The sequence below is a fragment of the Sinohyriopsis cumingii genome, chromosome 10 (genome assembly GCF_028554795.1).
Source record: "Sinohyriopsis cumingii isolate HCF-2022 chromosome 10, ASM2855479v2, whole genome shotgun sequence".
In the NCBI taxonomy this organism is placed as follows: Eukaryota; Metazoa; Mollusca; class Bivalvia; order Unionida; family Unionidae; genus Sinohyriopsis; species Sinohyriopsis cumingii.
The window spans coordinates 45155165-45174950 of record NC_142970.1 but is presented as its reverse complement, the minus strand read 5'-3'; the positions used below and the strand labels follow the sequence as shown (position 1 = coordinate 45174950).

The following is a 19786-nucleotide window of genomic DNA, read 5'->3' as shown; positions in this document are numbered from 1 at the left end:
TATTTGTAAGTTCGTAAAAATCTACGAATTTTAAGGATTTCCAATCGTAAAATTCAGGCTGATTTGTTAATTCTGAAAGTATCAAGATAGTCAAAGTCATAGAAATCCAACATTTCAGTGAAAAACAAAAAAAAAAAAATATAATAAATATAATATTTTACTGAAATCTGTCAGTGTACAAAAATACTATAAGAACTTTTTTTACTGAAAATCAGGCTGATTTGTTAACGTTGAAGGGTATCAATGCAGTCAAAATCGCATAAATCGACTGATTTCTCAACGTTTAAGGGTATCAAGGTAGTCAAAATCATGCAAATTCAACAATTTTCAGTAAAAAAGAAAAGAAAATATAATATTTTACTGAAATCTGTAAGTGTACAAAAATATAATATTTTACTGAAATCTTTCAGTGTAATCAGAAATTTATTTTTACTGACATATTACTTTCGATTTCATTTCCGCGTACTTGATTTTATCAATGAGTCTAACTTTCGTTTTCGTTAGACAGAATTTTTCTTAGTTGCCTCACACGAGTATTAATTATCTTCTTTGCTTTATATTCATGAGATAATTCTGATCTATTTTTTTCGATTGCACGAGACAACGAAACAAATTCCTTTACTAGCTCTTCTTCTATTGTAGCAAACGATTGAAACATAGCCGTCTGAATCCTCTTTATAAATCTGTATTGAGATGGTAAAATGTATCTTCCCTCGTCTTTACCCTCCTGCAGTGTTTCAAAATCAGAAATAATTTTTTTCAGGATTTAATTCATCAGATAAATTTATACCGTCGTGTTCTAATTTTTTAATAGCAGAAATTACATCGATATTTTCGTAATTCATTATTTAGTATATTATATATATCAAATATTATATATTTAAAAGAAAAAAAAATTACACTAAAGACCACACAACTCCATATGAATCTCTAGCTTACCAAATGATATGCTAGCGGGTTCAGGAGCACGGAAACACAGCCCTCTGTGTAAACCTCTAACCTGTCAAACAACAGTCTAGAAGGTCCAGGAGTGAGTGTTTGCGAGAGGAATACATATAAGGACAGTACAAACGTATGTGTGCTCCTAGATTGTCTTATAACATTCTAGCAGGATGAGCAAGTACATGTATCTTGTCCTAAGGACAGCACAACATATAATCTTAATTCTAACTTATGCTAAGGACAGCACAGCATGCATTTTTTAACTATAACTTATACTAAGGTCAGTACAACATGTATTTTTTTAACTATAACTTATACTAAGGACGGCACAAACATATACGAGGTTATTTTCTACGCTCATCAGATTTGCACACCCTCCCCCAAATCAATCCCGTGAGGTGAAAAATATCACCGCCTCGTGGTGTTATGGTGGAAAGGTGTGTTTGTTGTTGAGCGTAGAAAACCTCTGTAAATGATACGGACCCTATAGTATAGAAACTAACTGGTACTTGGAAATTCAAGAATAGCTCATGCGATGGGCATGGCTTATTTGCTGTTTTGTATTTCTCTTTTTCTTAAATATAATCGCAGATAAAATATAGATAAACCGTAAAACCAGACGGACTCAGGAAAACAAGGATATTGTCTGTGAAAAAAATATTATTTATCTTAAATAAGCGATTACATCTGTCCGTGTTGACAGTCCCTTGATAAAATCAGGGGGGAAGTAATTGGAGACATTTACTTCCGTGTTAATCCGTACAGGTAGAACGGAGAATTGTTTAACTGTACATGATTTGGTGTAGTGTGTATACAATAGACGGTTCGCCACAAGACCTTATTTCAGAACATTTATTTTTGATTGCAAAAAAATAATTCAACTTGAATTTAGTTCTCGAAATTTATTTACTTTTTGGATAATACCTATAATGACGTGTATTGTGAAATTTTGTGTCTAAGTCAAGGGGAGGGAATTATATCATCGACTTTTACACATTCGCTGCAGAGTTATCTCCGTTATTTGTATCTAGCACCAACGAGACATAAGAAAAGGAAATCCAGTTTCCAAGCTGGTATGAATACGATGATTTAATTATATTTTCTGCAACACGTTGGACTGAACTCGAGTGAATACCGAAATTTTTACCAGCCGCGCTCATTGACTGAAATATCATCTCTTCACCGGTATCTACATTGAAAGATTTAATTGCTCTATGAATTTGTCAGTCCCCCTCGTGCAGAATTTTCACTTTGTGTAAGAGCTTGAAGATTGTGTAGAGAATTATTAAATTTATCTCCGTCAATATGAGCGATTACAAGACCGTCTTTGATCTCTCCATGATAAACCTCAAATACGAACCTATTCCAAGATGACCTTTTCTTCCCAACGTTAAATCTAAGATAACCGGAACTAGCAACAGTAGCAACTGGTTTTACAACCTACTATGTCTAACAACACCATCACGATATGCTTCATAATTCTTAATGATAGGATGTCTGACAAATTCTGTTTGCTCGATTTATATATAATTTATTTGTCTAAATTATAATTTGTCTGAAAACTTATTTAGATAATCCTCTACACGTTTTATAGCTTTATCGCCACCTTGTGCACATAGCTGTGTTTGTCCTCCCACTCTGACACCACATGGTAGGCAGGGTTTTGGACCTACACTATCCCTACTTACACTTTGCGAATGTTTTCCGCAGAATTCATTTACAAGGACTAACTATTACTGATACAGTTGTTTGGATGGTTGATCATCGTATCGAATGGTTAAACTTAGTTTATCTCGCAGTGTCCAGAGTCAGGAGAATATCTCTACTGCGAAGGATTGTCTTGGACACGTCAGAAACTATCAATGATGACCTTGGTGTCAACGATATAATAAGAAAAAAATTCGCTGGTTATCAACAAAGTGACAAAAAAATAAACGCGATTTTGACCTTGATGTTGAATTTATTAACACGCTGAAACAACAGCAGAATAAACATTGTGAAAGTTGTAATTGTGTAATGTTATGGCAGTATTCGAGTAATAATCCAAAACAATTTACCGTAGATAGAAAAGGTAGCAGTCGCGGTCATAACGAGAAAATGTGATGCTGAACTGTTTTGAATGTAATCGACGTCGGGGTGCTAGTTAAGTGATCGGGGTGGTAATTGTGTGCCATTTGGGAATTACTTGTAATTGTTCACGTGTAAATCCACGTTGAGGAGCAGTTGAATCCAGTCTGTAGATTGCGGGTCTACCAGTAGATCTAGTTATGTTAGATATCTTGTGTGTCGTGATGCTCCAAATAGGATCAGTCGCTCTTTTTATACCACCTTCAAGTTCACCGGGTTCATATAAATATCTTACAGTCACATTACCCAGCACTGGCTGTTTTAAGAAAAATCACGTCGTTGTATTGATATACGTGCGCTTTTGATTGCATTAACGGGTTTCAAAGCAGTTGTTCGAGTTATTTCATTATTTATCGCAGCTAGCACACTTGGTAATCTTGCAACCCATTCGCGAGAGCTCTTGTCTTGAATGAATTCCTTCGCGTATTAATATCCAAATAACCGCTCAGCAAGTGTTCGATTAAATCGTTCAACGATCGCTTGATCACGATGAATTGCAGTATGTCCTCGTCTGATGGAGACGTTTTGCTGCTTCATCAACGATGATACTGCACCCTGAAATTCCTTGCCAGATCAACTTGTAACAGCTTTTGCTATCGTAGACCACCACGTTGATAAAGTCGTTTAAACGCAGAAGCAACCTCAGCAGCTGTCTTTGTTGACAATGGTTCTGCATCTTTGTATCTACTTGCAACATCAACTACAGGTAGCGCGTACTTGTATGTTATTTGACGTCTTTGGATTTTAACGGTATGATGAGGTAAAAATAAAATATCAGCCTGATGAACTTCATTAGGAACTCCAGCATCAAAATGTGCAAAGTGAATTCGGTTAGGGGGTGGTAGATGAATTTGCCATATTGCTTGTCGTGCTAACCATTTTTGAGCAGTGGCACGTGTAACCTTTGCTGCTTCGGCGAGTTTATTGATCGCTGTGTTACCTTTCCAATATCCTCTTGGAGAATAATAAATCGATTCCATTTATAATTAATTACCAGCACCTAGCGCTAATTTACCTTTCATTGCAGATCTTACTAACCAATTAGCTACTTTTTCCTTGAAAGATTTATCAGTAATGGAATTTAGCGCATGAATTAATTTTACATCTGCGATATGTCGCTGCTGTAGATCCTTACTTTCATAAGCTACATCATGAGCATGGCAACCTCCATCAATTTCATTTATCGGATATTCACTGGGTCTTGGTTGATCTTGATATAAAGTCTGGTACCGGGTCCGCAGTAATTATATCCCGGGAGATGTTTTTCTCCTGGTAACTTTGTTAATTTTGATGAGATATCACCTCCTCGTTTTTTTTAAACCCGACTGTGCGGGAATAAATTTAATTTTTTTGTACCGCATCATTCCCACTTACCTGTAACCGCCGACCTGTTATTTTTCATTGTGATAGTTGTTAGATCACCTGTGGGGGTATGTGTCGTGCATTTCACAAAATATAGATCCATATTCTTTAGATATATTTCTATAACATGGAAATCACTGACTTTTCTGCAACAAGAAAACGAGAACCGGTCCAGCATTATCCAACGCTGCCAAATTCCATTGGAATGATTATCATAGGACCATCTGGAAGTGGTAAGACACAACTGATACTTAACTTGATAATGCAGCGGATGAAGTGGGATAAGTTGTATTTGGTAGCACCATCAGTTGATGATCAACGATGCTACGATGTACTAAAGGATTTTAATGAAAGCGCAAAATCGTTAAATGAAAACAACGAGGATGTTATTGAATTTATAAACGATATTGACGAAGCACCGTCTGTGGATAATATTGATGGATTCGTTAACAATTTGGTCGTTTACGATGATGTGATGCTGGATAAACAATCAAACCTTGCTCGGATATTTTCCAGAGGCAGACATAAAAACACAGATGTGATTTATGTAACTAAGCGATATACACAAATTCCTAAAGTGATCAGGGATAATTGTAATATTCTTGCTGTTTTTAACGGGGTCAATGCACATACACTGAGAAATATTCATCAGACACCAGGTCTGATGTAGCGGTTGGATATAAATAAGTTTAGAAATTTATTTAGACAGGCTCAGTTATCCCCAGATGGATTTATCATGATAAACTTATACGACCCACGGTCACTTTATCGAATTAGTCTTGATAACATTTTTAATTAATAGCAGCAGAGAGGCTAGGCTCTCAACTTGACACAGACGCGATCGCGTTTTTCCTGAGATTTTTCTCGAGACTGCGTAAGTTAATTAGAGTTTATTAAGTTCGTTAACAGGGTTGTCTCATATCGGATACTGAGAAAAATCGCGATTTTCCAGGAGAAGGGCTTTTTTTGCGAAACGGAGGGTGGAGAGTGAACCAATTAGAGACTGTCCAGCCTCTCTGCTGATTCATGTATACTTTTATCAGCTTCAGGTATATGTCTATCAGCTTCAGGTATGCTTCCATCAGCTTCATCTATACGTCTATCAGCTTTATGTATACTTATATCAGCTGCAGGTATACTTCTATCAGCTTCAGGTATTTTTCTGTCAGCTTCAGGTATACTTCTATCCACTTCATGTACACTTATATCGGCTTCACATACACTTCTATCAGCTTCATGTATACTTCTATCCACTTCAGGTAAATTTGTATCAGCTTCATGTATAGTTCTGTTACATGTTAGAGAGAATGAAGGGTCTTGTCAGGATATTTGTATAGCTTGACAGATATTATGTGTAGTAGACGTGTTTTGGAGTTACATCAATTTCACTTTACAGCATAAAAACAAATGTTCCTTGCTCTGGCAACGAAAATGTTGGCTGTGCTGATATCTTACCACAGTATGAAAGATAGGTTGTTTCATGCACTAGCCTATTATAAACATAAAATGAGTGACAACGATGTATGCTGTTAACAGCATTATGAAGTTAGTGTTAGGATTGGTCGGCATAGTATCAGGATGTGACTGGGTGGGACATAATGCTACATATCTGCGGCATGATGCTCCCGTGCTTGACATTACTATAAACTGCCATACTGCATACATCGTAGCGATATGACTGACATTTTTTAAAACTACGTTAAAAATCCTAATCACACACACAAACGTATATCTGGATTTTCTGAATGTTGTGACCAGTTTATTTTTATAGAGAACATTATTAGGCATCATATGCATTAGGCTGTTTGCTATTCAGTCACATTTGTTTAAGCACCTAATTGAATTGAGACTAGAAAACATGACGCGTGCTAGCTAAATATGATCAGCTTTAAATGATCAGCTTTATAGTAATCATATGTTTTTCAGACAGTCGCGTATTATTAATGTAACTGTAGAATTTGTTGTTGAGTAACAATAACAGTTTTTAAATATTTTTGAAAGAAATGTATTTAGACACTACATCTGCTAACCTCTGGTAAATTGGGAGGGGTGAGTTAAAGGAATTTGTGCCATGAAACAGATTAGTGGTAGAGTAAACAGTAGGAGGGCTTTAAACATAACACAGCTACTGTACCCTCCACTGAACCACTAATCATTTTCGGTATGTCCTAGATCCCTTTGGAAATTTGTTATGGGTTTCATGCTCAAAGTAATTGTCTAAAAGGTGACATGTGATTAGAGCACAATAACATCACAGACCTGCACACAACTTTGTGGCTGACTTATTCCTGGGGTATGGAGGAATCCTGTCGATTTTGAGTCATTGGAACACAGGAAGTAAATGGTTTCTTGCTGAAAAATATCAGTTTTGAACCATGTTCGAAAGTTTCTGAATGACTTGCACCTTGGGAAGAAAGTATCCTTTCGACTCTTGAATTAAAGGTCAAGGACACTGACTGGAAAATAATTTTCAAATAACTTAGTTCTATACCACCTTCCTTGACTAAAATTTGTGAATGGCTTTGCATTTAAGGTCTATTTGATCTTTGGGTCAAAAGTCCAAGTGACAGTGCCATTGTGGCCCAAAGAAAAATGAGTTTTGCAGAGAAAATTTTGTTCTTTTTTAAGTTTGTTGACCAAATTTAGTATGTGTCTTGAACATAGGGTAATAAAGAAATCTCTAAACTCTATCGTGTATGATCTTGTTCATTGTAAATCTGATAAGACATTAAAAGTTTTTGCACGTAAATGCAATTCATGACTGCATACCTTCACCAAATTTCCAAATGATTGAGACACAATGCTTAATGTACACAATAACGCAGAATTGCCTACATGACTCGAAAGTAAACATATGATGCGCAATATGTTATTTATGAGTCTCTCGTTATACAATGACCGCATTCTTGTTTGCAGGCCTGGTAAGGTTTTGTTTTTCACAAATATTTATTTTGTATGTGGGCCTGTGATTTATGTTTTTGCAGGACATACTTGGTACATAAATAAAGAACTATTTGAATTGACAGCTTCTTTCCCAAGATCTTAAGAATTTCCTTTCATGTACACAAACTGTAATGCTTAAAATAAACTTATTTTTCACTCAATTATTTATGTTGCCCAGTCATTGACATTTTCATAGTTATTCCTATACGAAGTTATAATTGCATCAATTCCTTTCTTATGTTGTTAAAATATAAGCTTTTATCCCTGTTTCACTTTTTCTTTTACGGTGTTTCCAGCTAGAATTTGAAAAAGATAGGGTCATTACATCTTAAAGGGGAAAACATGACATTTTATAAAATGGCATTTAATTGTATGCAGTGTTAAGAGACATTACATATTCAGCATTTAATAATGATATTTTGTGCACTTTACATACCATAGTGAATAGATATACTACATAGTTTATTACTGTGCTTGAACGTTTAACATTTGGTATTACGTAATTCTGGTATCCAGTTTATGGAGTGTGTCTTCAAAACATCTTTTAGTATCGTTAATCTTTTATGTGGTGGGGTTTCTGTATTTCGATTGTGGTAGTGATTCAAATTTCCACTGAATGGAGAAGACTTGAATTCTTGTAATGTTTACTGAAAACGATATCTTTCCTTTCCAAAGTTATGGTTCTTGATGAGAGATAGATCAATTAGAGAGCAAAAGTCAGGAGATCCTGTATACTATCTTTGAATGGCCATCAGTTCCTAAGTCGAGGCTTATTTTGATTGGTGAGTACAAATTAAGAATTTGTGGCAAATGAATGTAAATAGAATTCATATGAGAAGTTCACATTTAAATTGCTTGTCAAACATTTGCATTTACGACTTCCTTTTATGACTTGTTCTTTTTTCTGGATGTGTGAATGTTGAGAAATCCAGAGATACGGTCAATCAGTATAACGTCAACATCTAGGTTTCAGAACCATATTTCACTTGTACAGGTGTAGGGAGTGCTTAAGTAAATCAGTAGGATTCAATTAAGTGTTATTGAATAAAATCAGTATACATAAGCTACTGTTGCGGCTAATACAAATGGGACTGACCAAATTACACTTGTACAGGTGTATGCTGTACTTAAGTAGATCAATTGACATATGTTTTTGTTATAGCATATACATTAGATTGGTCATATTACACTTTTGCGGGTATCGGGTACCATTAAATCTAGCCTGATAAATCGGACCCCAAATTTGTATCTATTCTGATGGACAATTTGTGGGTCAGGTAGCACATAATCGTAAAATGAAATAAACATTTTCATACAAATTTGTTGGCAATATATCGGGATACGTTTTAGTCACCACTATATCTTGTCCCTTGGGTTATTGTTGTTGTGATTTTTTTTCGGGGGGTGGGGGCAATATGTGCAGAATATGTTCAGATCACGTCCTATGTTTGGTGACTTGTTAATCCTCATGGTATAATACAATCCTTTTTCCTGTTGCCATTTTGAAGTTTGTGCTAGATATGACTTTAAAAATATATTGTTGTACGAGGGAGTGTTCCAGAAAAATTTGCATACAGCAGAATATGGTGCTGAGCTGACATCCAATATGTCCACCACAGAAGCAAATTTAAAAAGAATTTTATTCATGAAAACCATTAGAGAATGTTCTAACAATTGACACTACGAAGAAATGGTCCTTTCTTGATTTCCTGCATTCGTTTTACCCAGTAGTGTCAGTGCTCATGAGGGGTGCTTGTGTTCATTGTAGAAAAGCAACAGTACATGCAGAATATCTGTACAAATGAACATGGTCAATTTTGTTTTAAAGACTTAGTCATTAATATATTCCTTGTCACAGGTATTGCAAATGCCATATATCTGTCAGATCGTGTGCTGCCTCGACTATAAGGAGGCCGAAGTGCCGACCTCAGCTGTTCAACTTTGCCCCTTACAACAAAGAGCAGATGACAGCAATTCTCAAAGCGAGATTAGAAAAGGTGAGGGTAATTCATATAGAGTTCTCTGTACATTAAGAACAAAACTGTGTTTCATTTTCAGTTAACTGCATGAGAACCTCAAAGCTGTATACCACTGTCTCTATAATAATAAGACAGGGCAACATAAATATAAAATCCCTCTATGCCTTATGGCAGAAGTGGGCAAACTACGGGCCGCCAAGGGTTTTCATGCGGCCGAGGAACAAGTCATCATTCACACTGACTGTTATGTTACTCGGTTTATCATATAAATGTGCTTCTTCTGAAGTTTAAGTTTTCAAATATTAACAACTGAAAATTAATTAGATGTTTTTTAGAAAAGCCTTTTGTTAAAATATTAATTATTTTACTTAATGAACTATGCGACCCGCGACAAGGTGTAAATTTGTGTATTCGTCACTTGCACTGGAAAGTTTGCCCACCTCTGCCTTATGGCATAGTTTGCATTCTCTTTTGCTGAATATCATTTACATTACTAATAACCATAACAAACGTTTGCCTTATTAAAATTAATACCAATTTATGGATAGACTGGCCTCTCGTGTCAGTTTTATTACCAGAGAGGCAACACAAGTTTAATGATATATTTATACCTGATAGTCAACATCTCGTTTGGATATTACACCACTAGAAACAGTACAAAATTGTTTTAAAGAAAATTTTACACATAATATTTCAATAGTTAATATAAATTATCTATGGCCATAAACCACTAATACATTTTTAACAAATATAAAATAAATTTGTAGCAATTTTGTGAATGACGTTAAGAAAGACCTTTAAGAGCAATAAATGTGGACCTGCCAACCCTTAGAATGTTTGCCGTATGTTCCAAGAAAATTACCATTGAAATACAGACTTACGGAATAAAAGCAAAAATATACAGGAAATTATTGTTGCCTTAAAATGCAGATAATTTGTTCATTGATGCTTTGATTTGGATCCATGTTTCATATTAGATTTAGTGGAGTTAGGAGGCCAGACTAACTTTACAGCAGTCCCTTGGACACTTTAAACCGCATTGTTTCATGAGAAGCGTCTTGATGATCAAATTGTTGAATAAAGATTTTGAAAAAAATTGGGTCCAGAAGCAATGCATCTTGAAGATGAAAATGAATATAAGCATCTTAAAAAGTGTTAATAATCCGCACAGAAGTAATATTCAAGTTTTTGTGAATAAAAGTGGGAAGGGACATAATTATGTTTATTGGACATCGCGTGTCAGTTTTAGTCTCTTATCTTATGGGAGCTATGATTGACGACGTCATGTGAAATGTAAAACAATTCCAAGCTTATAAGATAGCAAGAATCCACTGAGTTGCATAGTGTTTGAAGTTTGTACAAGTGTACCAGTGGTAAATAAGGTTTACTTGTACATTCCAAACTGTACAGTTGAACATGTTTACTATCGCTGCATGTTTCTAATGCCAACTTTGTAAATACATATTTCAGCTTGACAATCGCAGTTTGTGCTATTTTGTTACACCTTGTTTTGTTTTAAATTCTGCAAGCATAGCATAAGTATAAACAGCTATTTTATTTTTAAATATAAAAAGGACAAATAATTGAAGGTAATTATAATCTACTTGTTTCTATTCTTAAGCAAATACCCATCATAAATATATCCACTTGAATATCAGACTTGCATCAAAATGTTAGAGGAATAACGACTTTACTTTGGATTTCAGCTGGAAGAAGAAGGAATGGTTGTGATGGAACCATTTGCTATGCTGTTTTGTGCAAGAAACATGTCTGCAGTGGCAGGGATGCAAGAAAGGCACTGAATGTTTGCAGCGAGCTATTTAACGTTTTGAGAATGATGACAAAATGCAGCAAGTCCTGAAAATCTCATCATTAGGTGTAAGGTTTAGTTAATTCATCTTCCAAATTGATTGTTATTGCTTAGATATGGATGGAACACGAACCTGCCAACTCTTACGATTTTGCCGTAAGACTTAAGAACATTACACTTAAAATACAAACGTAAGGCATGCTAGTAAAAACTACGGAAAAAGGAACGTTGCAGAAAATTCCGGATAATTGTTTATTAGAGTTAGTGAAATTATTCAGGGAACCAGACTAATTTTACAGCAGCACCCCTGACGCTTTAAACAGCACTTATTTGTTCCTCTGAAGCGTCTGCATGATTATAGATTTATTTTAAATGGTGTCCATAAAGAGATCCATGTTTAAGACGAATGGGAAAATAAGCTTCACATGCCAATTTGAGTGTCGCGTGGCGGGAGAGTTGATTGCCGTCGTTATGTGCAATAGAATTTCCAAGAATGATGTCAAGTTGAGAGATAGTAAACAAGACGCTGAGTTTCATATGTATGTATACGGAAGCCGTTCTGCAGCTGATGAACAGGAGAGAGTTCCACTTCAAAAACAAGTAGCTGTGTGTTCTATTCTACTTTTCCTCAAGGAGGGAAAAATTGAAGGAAGTCACTGTTGGAAAGGTATTCTTTGAAAATGGCATTATCGAAAATTTGGTTCTTTTGGTTAGTTTTTGGTGATTTGTTGTGTGTTGCTTCAGAACATGTAGTTCATAAATGTTTCACAATTGTAGTGAGATTTGAGGATTTTTAATCGATACATATTGTTTGAAAATAAAATCTAAATTTGAAACTAATTGCCTACTTGCCAACTCTTTCGATTTTGCTGTAAGTCTTAGAAAAGAGAAATTAGTCAGGGAACAGCAGCATCCTAGTCGCTTTAAGCTGCACCGTTTTGTACATACGAAGCGTCCACCTGATCAAACTTTTGATTTTAGAATTTTTAAAAATGGCGTCCAGAAAGCGATGCATGTTAAAGACGAAAGGGAAAAAAGCTTCTAGAAAAGTGTTAACAATCAACACAGAATAATAAAATGGAGTACTTAAATTTTTGTGAATCAAAGCTGTAAAGGACACAATTACTTTTATTGGACATCAAGTGCCTATTTGAGTATGACTTGTCATGGGAGATATGAGTATCGTTGTCATGTGAAATGGATTTTTTCCCCATGAATTATGTCAAGTTGAGAGATAGCAATAAGCCATTAAGCTGCATAGGGTTTGGTAATAGAGTTTGTGCAACTGTGCTATTGGTAAATAAAGTCTACGCGTACATTACAAACATTTCAGTTGAACATAATGTTTATCGTCGATGCGTCAAACTTTTAATTACGTTTTCCAGCTTTGCAATAGCATTTGTTGATATTATGTTTCGCCTGACTGAAAACTGGTCAATCTTACGGCAAACATCAACTGCTTTACTGAGACGGACTCATCACCATTGGCATGTCTGCAACTGTTAATCGTTTGCATAATCATTATTTTCATTTTATTGAATTCCATGTTGCACTCACCTATGTATATATTATTAAGCTTTTAGATATATTGTTCAAAATGATATGATGTAAAGCAGTAAAAAATCTTGTTTATTACTTTTAGAAATATTATTCACCTATGTTAGTTTTGTTTAATAAAATAATAAAAAAGAAGGGTTCTATTGAGCACTTGCACATTCAGAAACTACATAACTTGTACTGAGGACTATTCCATTTAAACATACATGGCACCCAGACAAAGCACTTTACAAAAATTTATGCCAGGGTACTATGATTACTCTGAGAGTTCATATGAAAATGATACAATGTTATAAATTCCATCTATGGGTAACCACTCCACATTAAAATTGCCTTCCCTGTGTCCCAAGTAAATTTTACTGCAACAGCCCTGATCCTGTAAACAACGTTCTCATGACGTCTTGAGTAGCCAATGAAACCATATGTGTTGTAAAAGTAGGCTACCAGCAACATGAAGCATGATATGAAGGTTGTGTATGCATCTCGAGTATGGATCAGTTGCCCAAATGTAGTGCTCCTGGTAATTTGCGATGTTTTAATTGGTTTTCCAATTATGTCAAGCATTTTACTGACTGCATTTTTTAGGCTGTAAAATGGCAGTAATTGGTCGTAATATATCTGATATTATTACATGCAGTTATGATTCATGATCAATGTCATTGTTGCTTTACTGATAAGCAAAAGATAAACTGTTTGATCTTCATACAGTTTTTTTAAAACACAAGCCCTATGTTCATGTAGATAATATTCTAAAATACATATTTTCTCTCCTCAACCCACCACCACTCTCCATCCCAACAAAAAGGAAAAGAAAGAGGTAAAAAAACCCACCCTTATGTAAAATTATTGTTACATGTTTGATCAGAAGTAATACAATCTAATGTACTTGACTTTACTGTATTCTAATTCAGCTTCATGAAGTTTACCGCAGTGTATGTCAGATTCAGCAGATTGATAACATAGACTTTCCTAACTGCAAGGTATCACTACACTGTTGGAAGCTAGGGAAATCTTTGTAATAAAGAAAGCAAAGGAAGCTAGAATGTCAAAGGTATGCATTTCTACATTTCAAATTACAGGAAACAATAGACAAATTATTTATTATGCATACTCCAACATTAGGTTTTGACTTCAAGGATTATAAGCAATTATTTAAAACTATTCAGTTATATAAATATAACAGTTTTCTAATCCCTGTGAAATAATTGGCTTTATTTGTATTTTTTCTTTTCTAAAAATGTCTGTCAATATAACAATATAAAGGTAATTTTATCTTGACACAACCAATAATTTTATGATCTAGTTTTCATGCTGTACTTTGCCTTGCAGATTTTGTATTACACATGGGCAAATAATGCAAGACAGCATTGCGCAGAATATTGGTTCTGTTGTATTTGATCAAATTTTCTAAAAGGTGTTTATAGTGTGGGATGAAACATTTTATAACAACATGATACTAATTTTTATTCCTTTTAAGCGGGCTATAGTGGCATCAGCATTAAGATTCTATATTAAAGATTTGCAATGGTTTTCTGCGAGACAAGGGAAAAGATACTGCACAAGTTGTTAGTGAATCGCTGCATTGCTTTGTAACTTTATATAATGAAATGGACTAGTAAAGATAATCACAATGTGATTTAATTTCCAGTGACCTTGAAGCTAGATGTGAAAGAATGGAACACACTCTTCAAGACAAAGTGCTTATGTCAACAAGTTTGAAGCAGGGCTTCAAAAAATGAACTGATGTTTTATAAAATAAATATATATAATTCTTTGAATTAGGTTTGACAAGCTTCTTTTAACCTGTATGATGACAGCTGCAGATGACATAGCTTGATTACAATTAGGTGCAGATAATGGACACAGAACATCATTCTGCAATTGATGATTGTTTTGATATTTTGGAGAATTATGTTTTCAGAATTTTTAATACAGTAGTCAAACCTTAGTAGCAGTAATAAGTGTTTCATTAAGTTTACGGGCTTTTATGCAGCTTGAAGTAATGTATATACTGTGACATTCCTTGTCACTATGTAGATAAGTCATGTTTCAGTAAATGTGCATTATTTTATCAGCATATTATATTAATCGATGATAGTGATAAACGTTGTGACATGGCTGTAGGAAAATCTGGTCTCATTGTCCTTAATTTCTTTGTTTATAAATTCAGCACTCATTTGTATTGTAATGTTTTTCTTTAAAACAACTGATGAAAACCCGTCAATACAAAATCGAAATCGTATTTTCAGCTGGCCCATTTTAGAGGTAAAAAGTATATTACTTATCCAGACTCATTGAGAGGCATGTCCAGATTATATTTTACCTGGATAAATGCTAATACATGTATAAATTGTGTACACAGGGTACACTGTTTTGGTCCCAATGGTCACTTTGTTATTGGTGCAGCATGATTTACGTAAGTATACGTTGCACTAGAATTGTGTTTGTAAACATTTGTTCTAGTAAGTTGCATCAAAATGCAAGCATAGCATCATATCTTGCCCTTGCACAATGTGCCAGTAGATCTGTCTATCCAGTTCGTTCAGAGTAATCATTAGAACGCACAACATATATCCGGATCTGTGTGCACCGTATGCAACTGCAGATTATGGCCTACGCAGTTTATAGTTCGACTCGACTCATAAGTGTTTATATATGGTATATTTTTTCCCAAATCTCCTGTGGTATTTGATTGGAGCATAAATGGCACTTTCAATGTTGTATTGCATTCAATGCTTGCTGTTTATCTTGAAATGTTATGTTGTAATTGTATTCTCAGTCGTGATAAATAATTTGGGTGAACTAAATGGCAGTTTCATGTCCCACCACAGATGTAGTCGGGGTTTAAAATGTTACCCTTGTGTATATGTGCATGACACCTTAATTATGTTTCCAGGCATTGTTTTAATGCATTTTTGTATAAACAATTTTAACTGATTTTAGCTATTTTAAACCTAGACAACCTTTAGTCAGCATGATGTGTATTTGTTCCATAAACAATCATGCATAATTGTCTCTACAATTTTAATCTTTTATCTTTATTATATATGTAGACTTTTAATTACAATTGTATTTATAATATATGCAAACATTTTTGTTTATTCTTAGAATAGATTTTAGTGACAATTATGTTTGTATGCCGTTGAAATGTGAATATTATTTATTTGTGTGACTGGTTAAAACATTGAAGCTGATACCTTGACAGTTGCTGTTTGTGTGGGGGAAACAAGAAAGTAAGATTGAAGAACATTTTACACAAACTGCTGTACATATTATAATGATGAATGAGCCCAACTTAAGAATCAATTAAGAATTCTGCACACGAATTTCCTTTTGACATGAAAGATTAATTTACCAACTCATATAATATGCTATTATTTTAAACACGATCATATCGCCATCCACAATAAATTAATTTGGAGTTGAAGGTTTGTGTATTTGTCATTCAACTGGTGAAAATCTCATGAAATATGCAAACACAATGTTTCAACTTTAATGAAATGGTGACTGATAAGATGCTGTTTTTACATATTTTACCTGTTTTCTCAAAGCTTCCAAAAACCAATTAATGCAGAATACGTTGAAATGTATAAATGAGGAACCATTAGGTGTCGTAAATTAGCAAGTAATTAAATATTAAAGTAAAATCATATGATTAGTATATATACATATTTGAAATTATATAATTTTGTATTTATAGTGATACATTCTGTCAGGTTTGTTTAAACATTGTAATATTGGTAATATTTGTATGTATTTGAATATTTCTGTCATATTTATGCTACAAACCTTGCTTATTAGTGATAAATGAATAACCTTTAGCCATGCATGTAATTTTTATATAGTTTTATGTTGAAATTATGTTTTCGAGAATGTGCAGTTTATGTCATCTATTTTCCATTAAAAACAATAGGTAATACAATTTTAAAATTTTCTTAATATTTAAAAACTTTTCTTCTTTTTGAATTAACTGTTTTTGTAAGCAGGAAATGCGAATGTGTTATAACATAATGATGAAATGAATTGTATCCTGCATGACTTTGTTGAATGAATGTGGAACAACAAGTTTTAATGTATACAATGGAATTCTTGATATATGTTGTAGTTCATACTTTCAAGTTGATTTACGTGTGTTATGCATGATAGGATTTTAAGTATGCATGAATTCCATGATGCAATAAAGTTTGTTTTTAAAATTGTTCATTATTCTTATTAGATTGGCTGGCCATTATGTCAGTTTTGCTTATGTTTGGGTTGAATCAAATAAATTGCATATTCATAAGCGATTGCTGTTACCACTCTTGAAGCCATTTTCTGATCTGATTTTCATCAGTGTTGGAGTATTGGGTCATATCGTCAAGATTTCATACAAGTTCAGCAATAAATGGGGTCATTGTACATCTAATAGGCGGAACTTTCGACAATGTAGCAATTTGTTTCTGATCTTTATTTGTCAAATTAGGTGAATTGGCACATATGAACACACTCTCAAATGAACATAATAATGAGAATATATATGCATATTAATGTGATGATATTGCATGTGATGGAGATCAATATATATAATGCATACACGTATTAATAATATGATTCATGGACAAGTAAGACGTATAATAGGTTTTTACACGTATACCGATATTGAATTATTTAGAAAATGGATCAAATGGAACTCCTTGTACGTAGTTTACAGTCATGGCGTATTTCCGATTGTTTGGTTCCACAACTGTTATCAAATAGTCAATGAGTACCCATGGATAGCCCACCCCTCAGACTGGCAAAGGAACCCTTGAGAGCTTTTTCATTCCGTTGGTCCTAAATCTTTGGTCTCTTACTGCTAGTAAATCAATTGTGTCCTCTGAGCCAACGTCACCAATGACAGCAACCAGTGGGTTACATGAAACCTCACCGAGTTCTATGACTCCAATGAAACAGCTTAAATTACAACGACTGGTCCTTGTAGTACATGCGGTAAAGTAAAATGTCAATACAATATAATATACAATACAACATGCAATACGATACAATATACAATAAATACAATATGCAATACAATACAATACAATATACAAGACAATATAATATTCAGTACAACATAATATACAATATAATCGCACAAGCATGCACATAAACTGGCATTGTTACTCGGTGAATTATTAAATCAAAACTATTGTGTAAGATTATTATACATTTGAACATTATTTTACGAGAATAATTTCAATGGGTTATAGGGGCCCCGAGTGGCCGAGTGGTCTAAAGAGCTCTCCGTTACGGAACACTGCCATCTCACCTCTGTCTTCTTAGGTTCGAGTCTCGGATTCGGCCAATGTGGGTATGTGAGAAAGCTTGCCAGTAGCTTCTCGAGGGTCGGTGGTTCTTTCCGTGGTTTTCCCGGGTTCTTCCTCCACCATTAATACTGGCCGCCATGTATAGCCTATCGTGTGCTGAAAAATGGCGTTCAAAAACCCTACCCTACCCTACCCTTCAATGGGTTATAATAACTTTAACTTTTCACGTTCTTTAATGTATGCAGCGTATAATGAATTACTTATCTTTTCAATTATAAAAATGGTTAACTTTAAAAACAACAGTCTATCTGATAGCATGGCATTATGTGACATAGGATTGACTCTCTACAATTCACAATAAATTTTGAAACGTCCATTATTTAAAAGAATTATATCACAGGATGGGATGAAAGAATACATTTTCATTTTCACATACTTCTCCGGCTAAAGATTGTTTCTGCAAAGTGTACAGCTTCCTGACATAACTCGTATTGTGATAATACAGTGAGAATGTAATTTATAAGTTCTCTGGTCAATTATGCAGCCATGGAACATGATCAATTGGGTTTATCACTGCAGGGACTTTGTGTGTGAGGCAGTTGTTGAACCAAATTCTGCATTTTGAAATGACTACGGCTAAAAACAACAACTATCTTCATTTAATGTTCCATGTGGTAATTAAACCAGAGTATATTTTTATTCATATATCATGGATTGACGTTAAGTACACACAATTCCTTTTACCATCCACTTCTCTTTCAGTCTCAGAAAATGTATTTTTTAAATGTTTTAGTATTGATAGGTATAAGATTGTGAGGTTAATTTACATGAGGATCAACAATTGTATATGCCTGTGTTAAGTGGATGTAGCATGTTATGGCGTTTTCCATCAGTCTGTTACCAATTGTTTGTTCAGGCCATAACTTTGTGATGGTTGATAAACTATCTTTATATAAATAAGAAACAAGCAAAAACTTTATGCAAGGATATAGCATGAATATAGGAGTTGTTCCACAAAGCTTAACTATGCCTTCTGCCTTCAGATCATGGTCACGACATGGGAAAATGTAATTCAGTGACTTGCATCCTTGGCTGGAACATAACTTTTGAATTGCAGGAAGTATTTTCATGGAACTTAGTTATGGCCAATTATACATAATACAAAGATGGTGTCAACCACGGTGTCCCATGCCTCCATATCTTCGTAATGTAAAGGACAATATAAATTACTACAGATCTTTGATTGAGACTTCACCCAGCTCCACGCCTTATGCATAGTCAAATCCCTAGCTAATAGGTCAAGGTCGTTAGTTGTATAAAGGTCACAAGACGAGGCTTCTGAAATGTCATTTGCAGTACGCATGCTTCTTGTAGTTTTACTGTAAAGTTAATTTACATGTGAATTTTAGGTTACAACTTGTGTTGTTTTGATGGAAACTATATCGAATATGGGGTGGGTTTGGGGCTTAATGATATATATCAAATGGATTCATGATGAAAGTTTGCCATATGATGTCGCCATGATTGGCGATTCATCGATTTTGATATGTTTCATATTTGTTTGTTTTTCTGTAATTACGCTTTCATCGTTATAGGCAGTGAATGTTTGAACGTGCATTCGAACACCATAATGGACAAGACAGAACATGATGAGCATGTGTTTGTGAAAGTATATTCAATAAAAGAGGAGAGTGTATTTTTAAAGAATTAGATAATAGTTAGTGAAAGACAATAAATTATGAGGAAATATGTACTTGGATGTGACAGTATTAGTGTAATGG

The 19786-nt window shown here is 34.4% G+C and overlaps 1 long non-coding RNA gene across 1 annotated transcript; it reads left to right on the top strand.

Annotated features, from left to right (window-relative positions):
* Positions 1-8001: 8001 nt before the first annotated feature.
* LOC149789961 (uncharacterized) lies at positions 8002-12627 on the top strand. Its single transcript, XR_016424016.1, has 3 exons — positions 8002-8156; positions 9233-9371; positions 11060-12627. It is a non-coding gene; the product is annotated as an uncharacterized LOC149789961 (long non-coding RNA).
* Positions 12628-19786: the final 7159 nt, after the last annotated feature.